This window comes from Pelodiscus sinensis, chromosome 1, assembly GCF_049634645.1.
Source record: "Pelodiscus sinensis isolate JC-2024 chromosome 1, ASM4963464v1, whole genome shotgun sequence".
NCBI lineage: Eukaryota > Metazoa > Chordata > Testudines > Trionychidae > Pelodiscus > Pelodiscus sinensis.
In genome coordinates, this window is record NC_134711.1 from 263,223,709 (window position 1) to 263,237,071 (window position 13,363).

Consider the following 13,363-nt stretch of genomic DNA (forward strand, 5'->3'; position numbering starts at 1 on the left):
CTGTAGTCAGTCCCTGGTCAGTTTCAGTGGCAGCAGCTGAATCTGGAGCCAGTTCCAACTTACATACAAATTCAACTTAAGAACAAACCTATAGTCCCTATCTTGTACGTAATCCGGGGACTGCCTGTAGATGGTATCCTGAGCTTTCATGGGCAAAACCCACTTCTTCAGGTGACTGGAGTATAATAAGTCCAGATCCAAGAATAAATAAGGGAAGGAGAGGGGGAGTGAGGAAAAAGGGGAGGAGAGGAAGAAAAAGAGAGACAGTGAGTAGATAGTTCAAATAGTTACAAGAGACTGTTAACCATTAGCCCAAAAAAATGAGGTTTACAGGATCTTTCAAAAAAGGATTTATTTTTCGACAGATCTGCGTCTAGACTGACATTTTTTTTAAAAGCTCCATTTCGAAAAATAGTGGTGGCCATGTTTTTGCTAACGAAGCGTGGGATATTTAAATCCCTGCTTCATTATCAATTTCGACATACCTAATCTACATCTTTTTGTCGACAGCGAGGTGTAGTCAAGACACAGCCTAAGAGCTGTTTTTCAGCTGAACCAAAAGCTTGACATTCACAGTTTAAAACTGGTTTAATCAATATTCTATACTTCATCATTAATTCTTTCTTATTACCATCACATTTGCTTACAAATACACTTTTAGGTAAATTCAAACTACTTTTACACTTTTGTATGATACTAGCCATAAGACCTTTCCAAATGTATTTATTAATTTATTATCTAACACTCTAAGGAACAAACTTTTAAACAGTCAGAATGTTTTCACTGTTAAGAAATAAGCCTGATTCTTTACTATTTTTTCTTTTTGTTTTTGCAAGCAATTTTAAACCTCCAACCATTCCCTCACTCGGAAATTCTCTGGATTGCCTCATTTGTCTTTTTCCACAACTACTTTAAGTGTTTTATGTTCAGTCCACATAGCACAGTCAACTGTGAAAACGGAAAGATCTGTTCCCATCTGCACTCTTTCCAGGAGGTCATTTATCATAATGGAAAACAAAGTAGCAGTCCCCTTCTGCTCTAAACTCTCTCTGTTTTTAGTCCTCTTCCATCTGGACTTAATCATCATTTAAGCCTGGCCCACCCTCCAGATATAACTTATTACACGCTTATTAGTCTCTCAGTTTCACATTTACCCAGTTTTTGCCTGTTGGGGTATTCAACTCCTGACATGCATCCTAGCAAAATGTAACAAGCCCATATTTAATAAGCAAGGTATTATTAGAAATTACGCAGCATGAACAGTATCAGAGAAGGAGTTTGACCCTTTGGTGCAACAAACGTTTCTGGTTAGCATGAAAATCCACTACTATTAACAAGTTTATCCATGATAAAATGATTAGTTAATGCTAGATAAAAGGAAATGCTTGTTTCAACTAGGAGATCAAACTACATTTAATGACTTTGCATTATCCTAAAGGGTCTCATAAATCTTAAGCAGAGAGTTACTAAATTTGTTCAAAACCTCTAAGTCTGTTTAGTGTGGATATACTCCACTCACACAACAATTATTAATAACTCATTGCACTCCTGGGTTGTATCTGGATTTATCACAGTTATAGGGAGATTTATTACTAAGGGATAATATTAATATTGCTATTAGGATAGTTCTGGGATACCAACTCTTGGACATTTTCATTAATCATAAAAACTGATTGATGAAAACAAGTTATATTGAAAATCTTGTTGGAGGACTAGTTTGATCATCTATATATTGTAGAGTTTGTCTGTGTATGAGTCTGTCCATCTATGAGTCTGTTTGTTCAAGAAGTCTACGTCTAGACTACGGGCTTCTTTCGGAAGAAGCTTTTTTTGGAAGAGATCTTTCAGAAAAACTTCTTCCAAAAGAGAGTGTCCACACTGAAAAAGTGCTTCAAAAAAGTGATCTGCTTTTTCGAAAGAGAGTGTCCAGACTGAATGTATTCAAAACAAACACAGCTCTCTCACATGTAAGCTGTGTTTGTTATGAATGGAATGGCCACCAGGGTACCTGAGCTTTTTCCTCTTTCCTCCTCTTCTGAAAGAACTCCCTCTTCCCCATCCACATGTGCCTTTTTGCGAAAGAGCTCTTTCACAGAAAGGCTTCTTCCTCGTAGAATGAGGATTACCAAAGTCATCTAGTGGAAGAACATGACTGCAGTGTGGAAATAATTGAATTTTTTTGGGGGGGAGGGGCGGAATGGCCATTTTTCCGACAAAACTCTGTAGTGTAGACATATCCAAACTCTTCCTAAGTAGTAAGAGCTAGGACCACCACATTTTGTACGCAGTTTCCTCTTATCCTAACTTGAAGCAAGGGCAGGGTTTGGTTGTGGCAGGAAAACAGGAAGTGCCTGGAATGGGATTGTTATCCATAACATGGAAAGGGAGGGGCTGTGCACCTTCACCCTCTACCCTGAGCCCCCCAACTTTCTCAGCCCCTTGCCCTGAGTTCTCCACACTTTCCAGCCCCATGCCCTCACTCCTGCACCCCCTCCACCATTCTTATTCTAGCAAAAAGACAGAAAAACTGCAAATATTGTCTACCAACAAGCTCTATCCAATGTTTGAATCCTTCTTTTACCAATATAAATTTCTTTTTTCTTTCATTTTTAAAAAAATACAATAATTTAAATAAGGCATGTACATTTTCCTTTTGTCTTCTCCCAAAAAACTCCATAACTTCACTTAAAAACCTGAGCAATTCTGGGTAAATCTGCTTGTGCCATATATATAATATATATGGAATTGAACCCTTGCTGTCCAAAAACCAAATATCTTCAACAAGCTGTATGTATTAAAAGCCAAATACTATATATTAGCTACTCTTCTAAACCCTGGCTATTGGAAAAGACTGGGGAAATGGTATGGAAATATAGCTATACACAATTACAGGTTGTACTCCCCTTAACAGGGACTCTCTGGTCTGGCAACATCCATGGTCCAACAGGACCACAGACAATCCTGAACCACAGAGTTGAGGTGCAGGGAGCTCTGGCCACAGGGCAGGAGCATGACAAGGGGGCCAGTGACTCAGTTGCGAGCCCTATGTCTGGGGAGGTGAGAGGTGGGTACCATCACAGAAAGATCTGGCCCCTGCAGCTGGGCAGTAACAGGGGGCTGGCAGTAGCCATGCAGCTCCAGGTCCAGCTGCAGCCAAGGAGATCCTGCCCTGGCTATTCAGCTCCAGCTCCAGCTCTGGCCATGCAGCCCCAGCCTTGGCAGCCACCATGGAGCTCCGGCCCTGGCAGCAGCAGGGCCAGTAGGAACTGGAGACCTCCATCCCAGGGAATGATGTTTGGCCAGGCAGCAGCAGGGCGGACTTGGGCTGTTGGGGGAGTGGGGGGGTGTTGGCAGCAGTTTAGCATGGACCAGAAGGGGAGGGACCTCAACTGGTCTGGCAAAGCCCCTTGTTAGGGACCAGTTAAGTCCTGAGGGTGCCAGACCAGGGAGGTCCAACCTGTAGTACATTACACTGACTTTATGAGAGATCCAATGTACTGCACATTATACTAAAATGTACTCCAATGGGAAACTTGTCTTCTCAGTAGTCAAATTAGATAGAGAGCATATATATATAGGGAGATGTGAGGGGAGAGTGCCACTGGTCTACAGAGATAACTGAAAATGTTTAAAAAAAATAGAGATCACAAAAATGTTGAGGTGATTTTTATTCTGCATTTTTTGACAGAGGACAATTTACTGTTTGTTTGGAAAATGTTATGAATATTTGTCTACAACATTTTTGGGGTTGAAATTTTACAGGATATTTTTTGGGAAGTTTGTTTATTTTCATCTTGAGGCTCGGAAAGGAAAGAAAAACCAATACTGTACAATGGGAAAAAATGAAAAACTATATTCAGTTTTCCATCTTATCAAAATTATTTTTTTCTGGCAAATGTTTGAGAGGCCATTGTTTTGAAAAGGAAAAGACAACTGAGTGCTAATATAGCAGATATATAATCTCACACATAGATTTTGAAAGTTTTGGGGTCCCAGTTATCTTCTCTTCTTAGTTGTATACAGCTGTAGCTGTTCTGTGAGTGTATTTCTCAGTGCCTATTGTTATAAATAAGAAAGTCATCCAAGATACTATGTTCTCTTTAACTGATATTTGTATGTTATACAAATCTAAAGAATTGTTTCTCTTAATGAAAGAAGGCATAATAGAAAATGGGGCCCTGCCAGGGTGAGATCTTTAGTTGGTCTAATTCAGTTTACACTAGCTGAGAATCTGGCCCCTTCAGAAATGTTGATAAAAAATATACTAAATACGTATTGTATCTCTGGCCTAAAACACTCTTGAAAACTAGCTAACTGGAAACTCAGAACTAGCAAAGGCATCTTTTACTCATCCTGTGGGATACTCTGTAATCATTCATTTTAGGAGAGCTGTATTAATGAGTAGCATATGTACCCAGTGTTGTTCAGGTCCTGAACTGTAGCAATATTTTTTTTAATTAAAAGGAAAAATGTACATGCTTCATATAAATGATGGGCTCGGGGAAGTGGATGGGGGTGGTGTGCAGGAGGTGAGGCAGGAGGCTGGGAATGTGTGGGGGGGACTCAGAGCAGGGAGTGGAGAGTGCAGGAGTCAGGGCAGGGATTGGGGTGTCTAAGGAAGGGGGTGGGAGTACAGAAGTCAGGCTAGTGATTTTTCGAAAAAGGGTTGTATTTTCAAAAGATCCCCTCTAGACTGCTGGGTTTTTTCATAGACTCATAGACTTTAAGGTCAGAAGGGACCATTATGATCATCTAGTCTGACCCCCTGCACAGTGCAGGCCACAAAATCTCACCCACCCCTCCTAGAATAATCCTCTCACCTATATCTCAGATATTGAAGCCTTCAAATACTTTGAAGACCCCAAGATGCAGAGAATCCTCCAGCTGTGATCTGTACCCCATGCTACAGAGGAAGGCAAAAAACCTCCAGGGCCTCTGCCAATCTACCCTGGAGGAAAATTCCTTCCCGACCCCAAATATGGCGATCAGCTAAACCCTGAGCAGGTGGGCAAGACTTATCAGCCAGACACCCAGAAAGTTCTCTATAGTAACTCCTATCATCCCTCCATTGACCTATTTCCCACTGATAATGAATGGTCAATTAGTTACCAAGATCATGTTATCTCATCAAACCATCCCCTTCATAAACCCATCTAGTTTAATCTTGAAACCAGATAAAAAGCCCCTTTCGAAAAAAAAATCACCAGCCATAATTATGCAAATGGAGCATGGGATATTTAAATCCCGGCTTCATTTGCACTTTCGAAGTGCTTAATTTGCATCTCTCTGTCGACAGAGAGGTGTAGTCCAGACACAGCCTATCTCAGCTCTAGAAGAAGATTGGAGTCTATTAGGTGGCAGATACATTTCAGCTCTATATAAAAACATCAGAATGGCCATACTGGGTCAGACCAATGGTCCTTTTAGCCCTGTATCCTGTCTTCTAACAGTGGTCAATGTCAAGTGATTAAGAAGGAATAAACAGAAGAGGCAATCATTATGATCCATACTCTATCACATATTTTGTTTGTTTTAAATCTGCTGCCTATAAATTTAATTGGGTTATTTCCCTGTATTATGTTACTGAAGGAATAAATATCATTTCCTTATTCTATTTTCCCACACCATTCATGATTTTCTAGACCTCTATCATATCCCGCCAACCTTTAATCATGTCTTTTCCAAGCTGAAAAGTTCCAGTCTTGATAATAACTCCTCATATAGAAGCTGTTCCTTACCCCTAATAATGTATGTTGCCCTTTCTGTACCTTTTCCAAATATAATATATCTTTTTTTAGATGGGGTGACCAGATCTGCATATTTTATTCAAGATGTAGATATAAAATGACTTTATATAAAGGCAATTTGGTATTTTATCTCATTATATTTTCCTTTCCTAAAGATTCCCAATATTCTGTTAGCTTTTACGTTTTTAGACTGCCACTATGCACTGGACAGATTTTTGGGGGACTACCCACAAGAATTCCAAGATCCCTTTCTTGAATAGTAATAGCTATTCTAGACCCCATCATTTTTGTATCTATAGTTAGGATTCTATTTTCCTGTGCATTACTTTGCACTTATCACCACTGAATTTCATCTTCCCTTGTGATGTGATATCCCTTTGCAACTCTTTGCATCCAGCTTTGAATTAGTCACTGTCTGCCCCTCCTTCAACATTTATGAAAAGTTTAACACAGGGATCCAAATGGAATCCCTGCAGCACGACTCCCCACATCTTTCCTACTCTTCCCCCCATCTTTTAAGTGGAATACCCGGTAATGTTTTCATGATGATCTAACAATCCTTCAATCATTTAAGAACTGCCTCTGGAGTCAGAGCATGGGCTTTAAGCAAACCTCAAGTATGAAATCCAAGGTTCAAACATGGGAGGGGAGCTACCGTCCCAATAAATGGCACCTTACTTAACAGCAGGGCTCTGAGGGCTGGCACTGGCCTAAAGCTTTCCTCTTACCCTACCCTGGTTGTGAGGGTAGAGCTCTGTGGTCAGTCTAGGCCTCCTGCCTGTCTGGGGAGGTGAGGAGGGCAGGACTTTGGGAGGGGCTGCCCTGCTGGTGGTCACTCTGCTGTATTTTTGTTTCTCTAATCAAACCCCTCCCTTTCCATGTTATGGAAAATGATTGAATTCTAGGCACTTCCCATTTTCCTGGCACAACCAAACTCTGACCTTGTTTTAAGAGGAAGCTGCATACCGAATTTGGTGGCCCCAGCTCTTACCGATTAAGAGGAGTTCTAGAACAAATGGACTTACAGCTAGACAGATGATGGACTCACACATAGACACACTCTAAACTATGTATATAGATATATTTTGTATTTTTAGTTCATAATATATTATAGAATTGAGTCTCTGCTGTACAAATGTAATTTTCAATAATACATATAGTGTATGTGTTTGTGCATGTCCATGTGTGTGTAAATACATATGCACACCCAGAGACAAATACACACACAGAATGTACAAATATATTTGAAACACAGAGAATAATCAGTCATATTGAAAACATTGGTGCTGTTTTCATCGACTATAATAAATGCAGGGAAAGATGTTAAAAGGAAATTAAATTAAAAGCAGACCAGACAAAAGAAAAATAAACACTCCCGTATCTATGCATGCCATGATCTTAAAAAAATCATCCTATGCTTTTTACCTCTGACATTCTTTTTCCCCTATTAAGCAATCCCATTGAAATCCAGAACAGTAAAAGGGATTGAGGCAGTGTAATTGAAAGCATAATCTGGTCCTTTGTAGTAAGGAGTATATCATCACCTAAGTATTGCTAGAAGAACGAGAAAAAAACATGAAAAACTGAAAACATAAGCCATAAATTTGTCAGCTCAAGCAGTAGAGGCTCATGCACTAAGCTCCAGAAGTCCCAGGTTACATCCTACCTGTTTGTGTTACACAAGTAATTGTTTCAACTGATTTGCAAAAGGCATATGACAAGTTTGAGTTGGAGAAGCTGAGCCTAGGAGCAAAAAGCAGGCTGTTGTTCCTAACTCTAAAGTATTTTTCAGAGGGGTAGTGATATAGTTAATCCTTCCACAGGGACCCATGGGCATTGTTAGTTATAGAAAGGGGAATTTGGGAGGAAATTTAGTTTCTTTTACTTTAATTGTATACTCTGAGTGTTGTTTAACTGTTGTAGTTATATTGTCTCAAGAACAGGTTGATCCTCCTTGGTCCAACACCCTCTGGACCAAACTGGTCCTGGACCAGGGAAGGTCAACACACAGGGTCTCCACTTTTCCTTCTGGCTGTCCCGCTGCTGCCTGGGGCTCTGTTCCCCCCCTCTCCCAGTGGCTCTGCTAGGCTCTGTTTTTGCCTCACGGCGAAACCTGTGCTGTGCTGCCACCTGGTGGCTCTGTAGCTGCCCAGAGCTTTGAGCTACCTCTGGCAGCCCCCCTGCTCCCGGGGCTCTTCCCAGTGACTCCGCTGCCACCAGGAGTTCCACGGTCCACCTGCCCTAGTCTAGCATTGTTCCTGACCCCACGAGGTCACGCTGATGATGCCATACTGGGGTGTTGCCAGACTAGGGAATTTTGGATTACGGAGTGTAATACATTTTTCTTTAAATGTGATAATGGGGGAAGAATCATTTATATTTTGCTATTCTCAGTTTTGTATTTTCTTATAACAGAAGGTCTTCTAAAAATCAATATACTTGACAGAGTGGATGGTTAGTCAATTATCTGACTTGCTAAGAGTGATTTCAATGGAAGAAGACAAGGAAGAGTCTGCATGGATTCCAACTGAAGATTCTTATAAGCAAGTAGAGGGGAAATGTTGCTTTTGTCTCAGCAGACAATGCAGATTTGGTGATCAAAGACTAACTGAAACTCAGGCAAATGGAACCTAAGCTATTGGTCCTAGTTTCTTCTCCTTATATTTCTGTGGGGACTGACCTGTTTAGATTTGTTTCCTATGTGTATGTTTATATATAACTGGGAAGATAACATAAGTGGGTTATAAAATGGTCATGTCATGTTATAAAAATTAAATTATTATTCATTATTTTTCTTTATCATCTGATTTTATAAAGTTGGTACTTAATTAGGAGGTTAGGTCCATAAAAGGCTATTAGCCAGGGGATAAAATGGTGTCCTTGGCCTCTGTCAGAGGCTAGAGAGGGATGGCAGGAGACAAATCGCTTGATCGTTGTCTTCGGTCCACCCTCTCTGGGGCATCTGGTGCTGGCCACTGTCGGGAGACAGGCTACTGGGCTAGATGGACCTTTGGTCTGACCCAGTACGGCCGTTCTTATGTTCTTATGTTCTAATTAAATTCATGTTCTATTTTGCACTTCAATTTGGGGATATTGGTTCTGTACAATATTTACTGAAAATCCTTAGAGACTGAATTCTGGGTCTCCAGCTGCTCTTCTATGGGAGTTGGGTTTTTATTATTAGGCACCACAAAAGGTCAGTGAAGTGAAGTCTGGCCCACACAGACAGACAGACTTTAAACATAATTACAAATAACTTCCCCAAACTTAATAAAAGGCTACAGTAACTCTTATCCTAACATGTATGTATATGAATGGGTTTTTTTTAGCCAGAGTATAATTACTTGCAAAGATCAAAATGGTGGCTACTTTTTTTTTTTTCAAACTTGGTGGCCTTTCTAGGTCCTGCTACGCACAGAGGGTATGTCTACACTTGTTCCCTAGTTCAAGCTAGGGATGCAAATGTAGATGTACCCTTACAGATAAACTATACTTTAATTACAGAGAAATATAATTACAAGAAATCTTTAGACTAATTATAGCCATAAAACAAAACTTTTTAGCAATGCCCCAGTAATTTTAATCTAGTAAGAAATGTGATGTTGACAAAAGCTTCAGGTCTCTGATTTCTGACCTTAAATAAAGATAATTCTTCTTTCACAATTTTCTTCTCTGCTATTTTATTAGAAAGAGAGTAAACATGACGTTACAGAAGTATTTCCCTTAGGTTCATGATTTGTTTGTGATTATTTTTTTCTTTTTGAAAAAGAAACAATGGCAGTCTAGCTGAGAACATGGAAGCATCAATCGGGGTATTAAATTGATGGAAGTGTGAAAATGCTTAGAAATACAGTTAGGGAGATCAAAATAAGTACATGAATTCAGTAAACCATAAACCTGATAAGTTAGCTCAGTTCCATTTATTGTGATCAAAAGCACCAGAAATATAAATATAATTTTGCAATTTTTTCCAGTATCAGGTTGTCTCTGTTGTTAAAAGAAACATAATAGTACTCCTTAATGATTTCATGCTTCCATCTTGGGATTCTGATGTCAGCATGAAAATCTTTGTGAGATTTATCAACAGAAGCAACATGATTTTCTCAATTTGCCATTATAAATGAAATAGCATTTAATATAGTATCACATTTTGCTAGCAGAGATTGAATTACATTAAAAATACAACCCCTAGAGAAATCTTAGGAACATCTCTGCTGGTTTAAGGTAAACACTTTTTCAGTCAATTATGCATGGCTGCTTTAATACAAAGAGAGAGAGAGAGAGATGTGTGTACAGTCTGAAATAACAGCAAAAGCCTCTGTCTAATTTTGTGTTCTCTTCATTATGACATTTATAATAAATATGTGAAAATATCAAACACCTTTGTATTCTCACTTTATTGAATGCTTCCATTTAACAAAGCTCTTCGGTGATTTTCAAGGAATGAAATTAGAAATCAGTTGCTTACTACCATTTGCTCATTTAAAAAAATAAGATGCTCAAGTAGCTGCTGAAGATTTTTTTCCCCTTTTGTAAATGCCACTGTACTTTGACAGACATCTAAACCTTATATTAGTAGAGCTTTAGTCTAATTTACTCTTTATAGGGGTTGAAAAGGATAACCAATCTCCTCTATTTCTATGCCTGCTTATCAGGGCCAAACCAGGAATCTCTTGAAGGTGAAATTGTTCCACAGATTTTTCCAATGACTCTTCACTGTTTCAGATGTCAATCTGAAAAGGCACTACAGTATTGGAAGTTCCTTAAACACAGTATTTTTCTAATTTGTACATTAAATCTGTGCTCTATATTGAAACTTACATTATATAAGAAAAGTGGAGGACTAGTGAAAAAGGCCATTTTTGTGAAATATAGTTATTCAAATGGATAATAAAATCACTACTTACTTTTGTGTTAACAGTAACATATACTGTGTTAAAATAGTTGACTTTAGTGCCTTGGATGGCACTAAAGAGGTGTCCATGTACTACTGCCAGGTCATGAAGCAATCCACATGTGCCCATTCTGCCCGCATTCTGAAAGGCAAAAAAGGTGTCTTTTGGGGTGGAGACTGTGCAGAGGGGGCATACCAGTGTGTGGAGTTTAGGCATGGCATCACACTGCCTTGTGGACATGTGATCCCAAAGGGATTGGGTGAATACAGAAAATGTTCCTACTAAATTATTTTGTTCCTATTTCTGCAAGCATGGGGGATTTACACATATGGGAACAAATCAGGGATATGACAACTGGACTACAAGCAATTTGAGTCTGAACTCAGTTAGCCTTCATGAAAACTATTAAGGTTGTTCCCCATTCTGGCACTTTAAGTGCAGAAGGTGGGGGCCCACAACGGACTTTAAAATATCTCACCACTAAAGGATTCTGTTTAAAATCCCCTCAAAGTCACAGATTCTATCAAAGGGATAGAGAAGATAAAGAATGTCTTATTGCCCTTATATAAATCCATGGTACGCCCACATCTAGAATACTGTGTACCGATGTGGTCTCCTCATCTCAAAAAAGATATACTGGCAATAGAAAAGGTTCAGAGAAGGTCAACTAAAACGGTTAGGGGTTTGGAACAGGTTCCGTATGAGGAGAGATTAAAGAGACTGGGACTTTTCAGCTTGGAAAAGAGCAGACTAAGGGGGGATATGATAGAGGTTTAGAAAATCATGAGTGTGGAGAAAGTGAATAAGGAAAAGTTATTTACTTGTTCCCATAATATAAGAACTAGGGGCCACCAAATGAAGTTAATGGGCATCAGGTTTAAAACAAATAAAAGGAAGTTCTTCTTTACACAGCGCATAGTCAACCTGTGGAACTCCTTCCCTGAGGAGTTTGTGAAGGCTAGGACTAGAACAGGGTTTAAAGAGAACTAGATAAATTCATGGAGGTTAAGTCCATTAAAGATTATTAGCCAGGATGGGTAAGGAATGGTGACCCTAGCCTCTGTTTGTCACAGGGTGGAGATGGATGGCAGAGGAGAGATGGCTTGATCTTTACTATTGGGTTCACTCCCTCTGGGTTACCTGGCATTGGCCACTGTTGGCAGACAGGATACTGGGATGGATGGACCTTTGGTCTGACCCAGTATGGCCATTCTTAATTTCTTATTCCCTGACCTTGGATGATATGCTGCCACCATCCTAATGCAGAAACCCCTTTGAAAACCCAGGAAGACTCACTTGTGGGGTACCTTCAAATGCTTTAACCCTCCATCTGGAGAGAGCTTTAAAAAACCCTGACATTTTCTTGATAACTGACCTTGCTGTCCTAGGCATGTGCACACCTTGCCTACAGGTAAATCAGGCTCACCTGGCAGACTCTAAAAATAGGAAGAGTACTCTAGAGTTTGTGGTCTTGGCTCAATTTGTGTGTAACATAGATTTTTACTAATATTTTCAGCTTGGGTCTACAGATGGGGATCAATTAATTTTAAAGTAAACATTCTCACCCATCTCTTAGAAAGTCAAACAAGTAAATATGTCAAAAGCTTCTACCAGATTGGAATTTACATATCTCATTTGTTGTGATTAATACCAGAGGGAAAAGTATTTATAAAGGGAAAATCAGTACCATTTTGATAACTGTTTTTTTTTGTTTGCAAACCTTATTCCTCTAGTCATGCATGTGTATATAAGTACCATTCATACACGAGATACACCACTTCACTAAGCTTATTTCAAATGTTCAAAGATTTAATTATAACATGCAAAGGAATGTAGGTGTACTCTGCTTACAGCCTGACTTCCAGCAACACTGAGTAATAGTTCAAGAGCTCCCTCTTCTGATCATGTACCCCAACAGAGTTTCAGTATCTTATAATATTTAGCAGGCCCTTTACTTGCAGTCAGAAAGACTGGCGTAATCCTGTACTCCTTCTGTGCCTCTAAATATTTATACTTTCTGCTTGCAATTAATCTTTCATGTCCAAACCAAACCAGACATTCAATAGAGGTTTGTTATTAAAATCTAGGTAATGCTGAGTAATCAAGTTATAGTCTTGCAGATTAAAAACCATTTGCCGCATTCACCATTTTTGTGTTTATTTAAACCCAAGGATGAAGTGTTAATGTTACAACTTCCACGTAAATTACACACATACATTATAATCAGTTCGGGAATGTAGAAATAATTGCCCAGGATCAATGTCTCAGTTGGTATAAAATGACGCTCTTCGAATGAACAACCTTAGACATATGTATTAAACCACCGAGAGTAGGATCAATTTTGGGAAAAGGTGAAGGTGTGAGTGATGCTAAGAACAAACTATTCTAGTAATTATATCTATATTAAAATGTTTTAGAGTTGTGTAGAGTTTAGTACTTCTAAATCCTACATATATGCCATTTCTCTGTTAAATTAATGTAGTTTATTTGAATTTCTTTCTGTTTTAGGTATTTCTAAGGAGCCAGTGATTGGTATCCGAATGATTTCTAAGGATGGAAATATGGAGAATTTTTATCATAAATATACCATTAATTTTTTTAAAAAATCAGAGACTAAAATTAGAATAAGTCCATATTTCAGCACCAAAATAATTAGATTAATTTTGAAAAAGCTGAGTAGTCAAGTATGCCCATTATTCAAGTAAAAAAAAATTTTTTTTA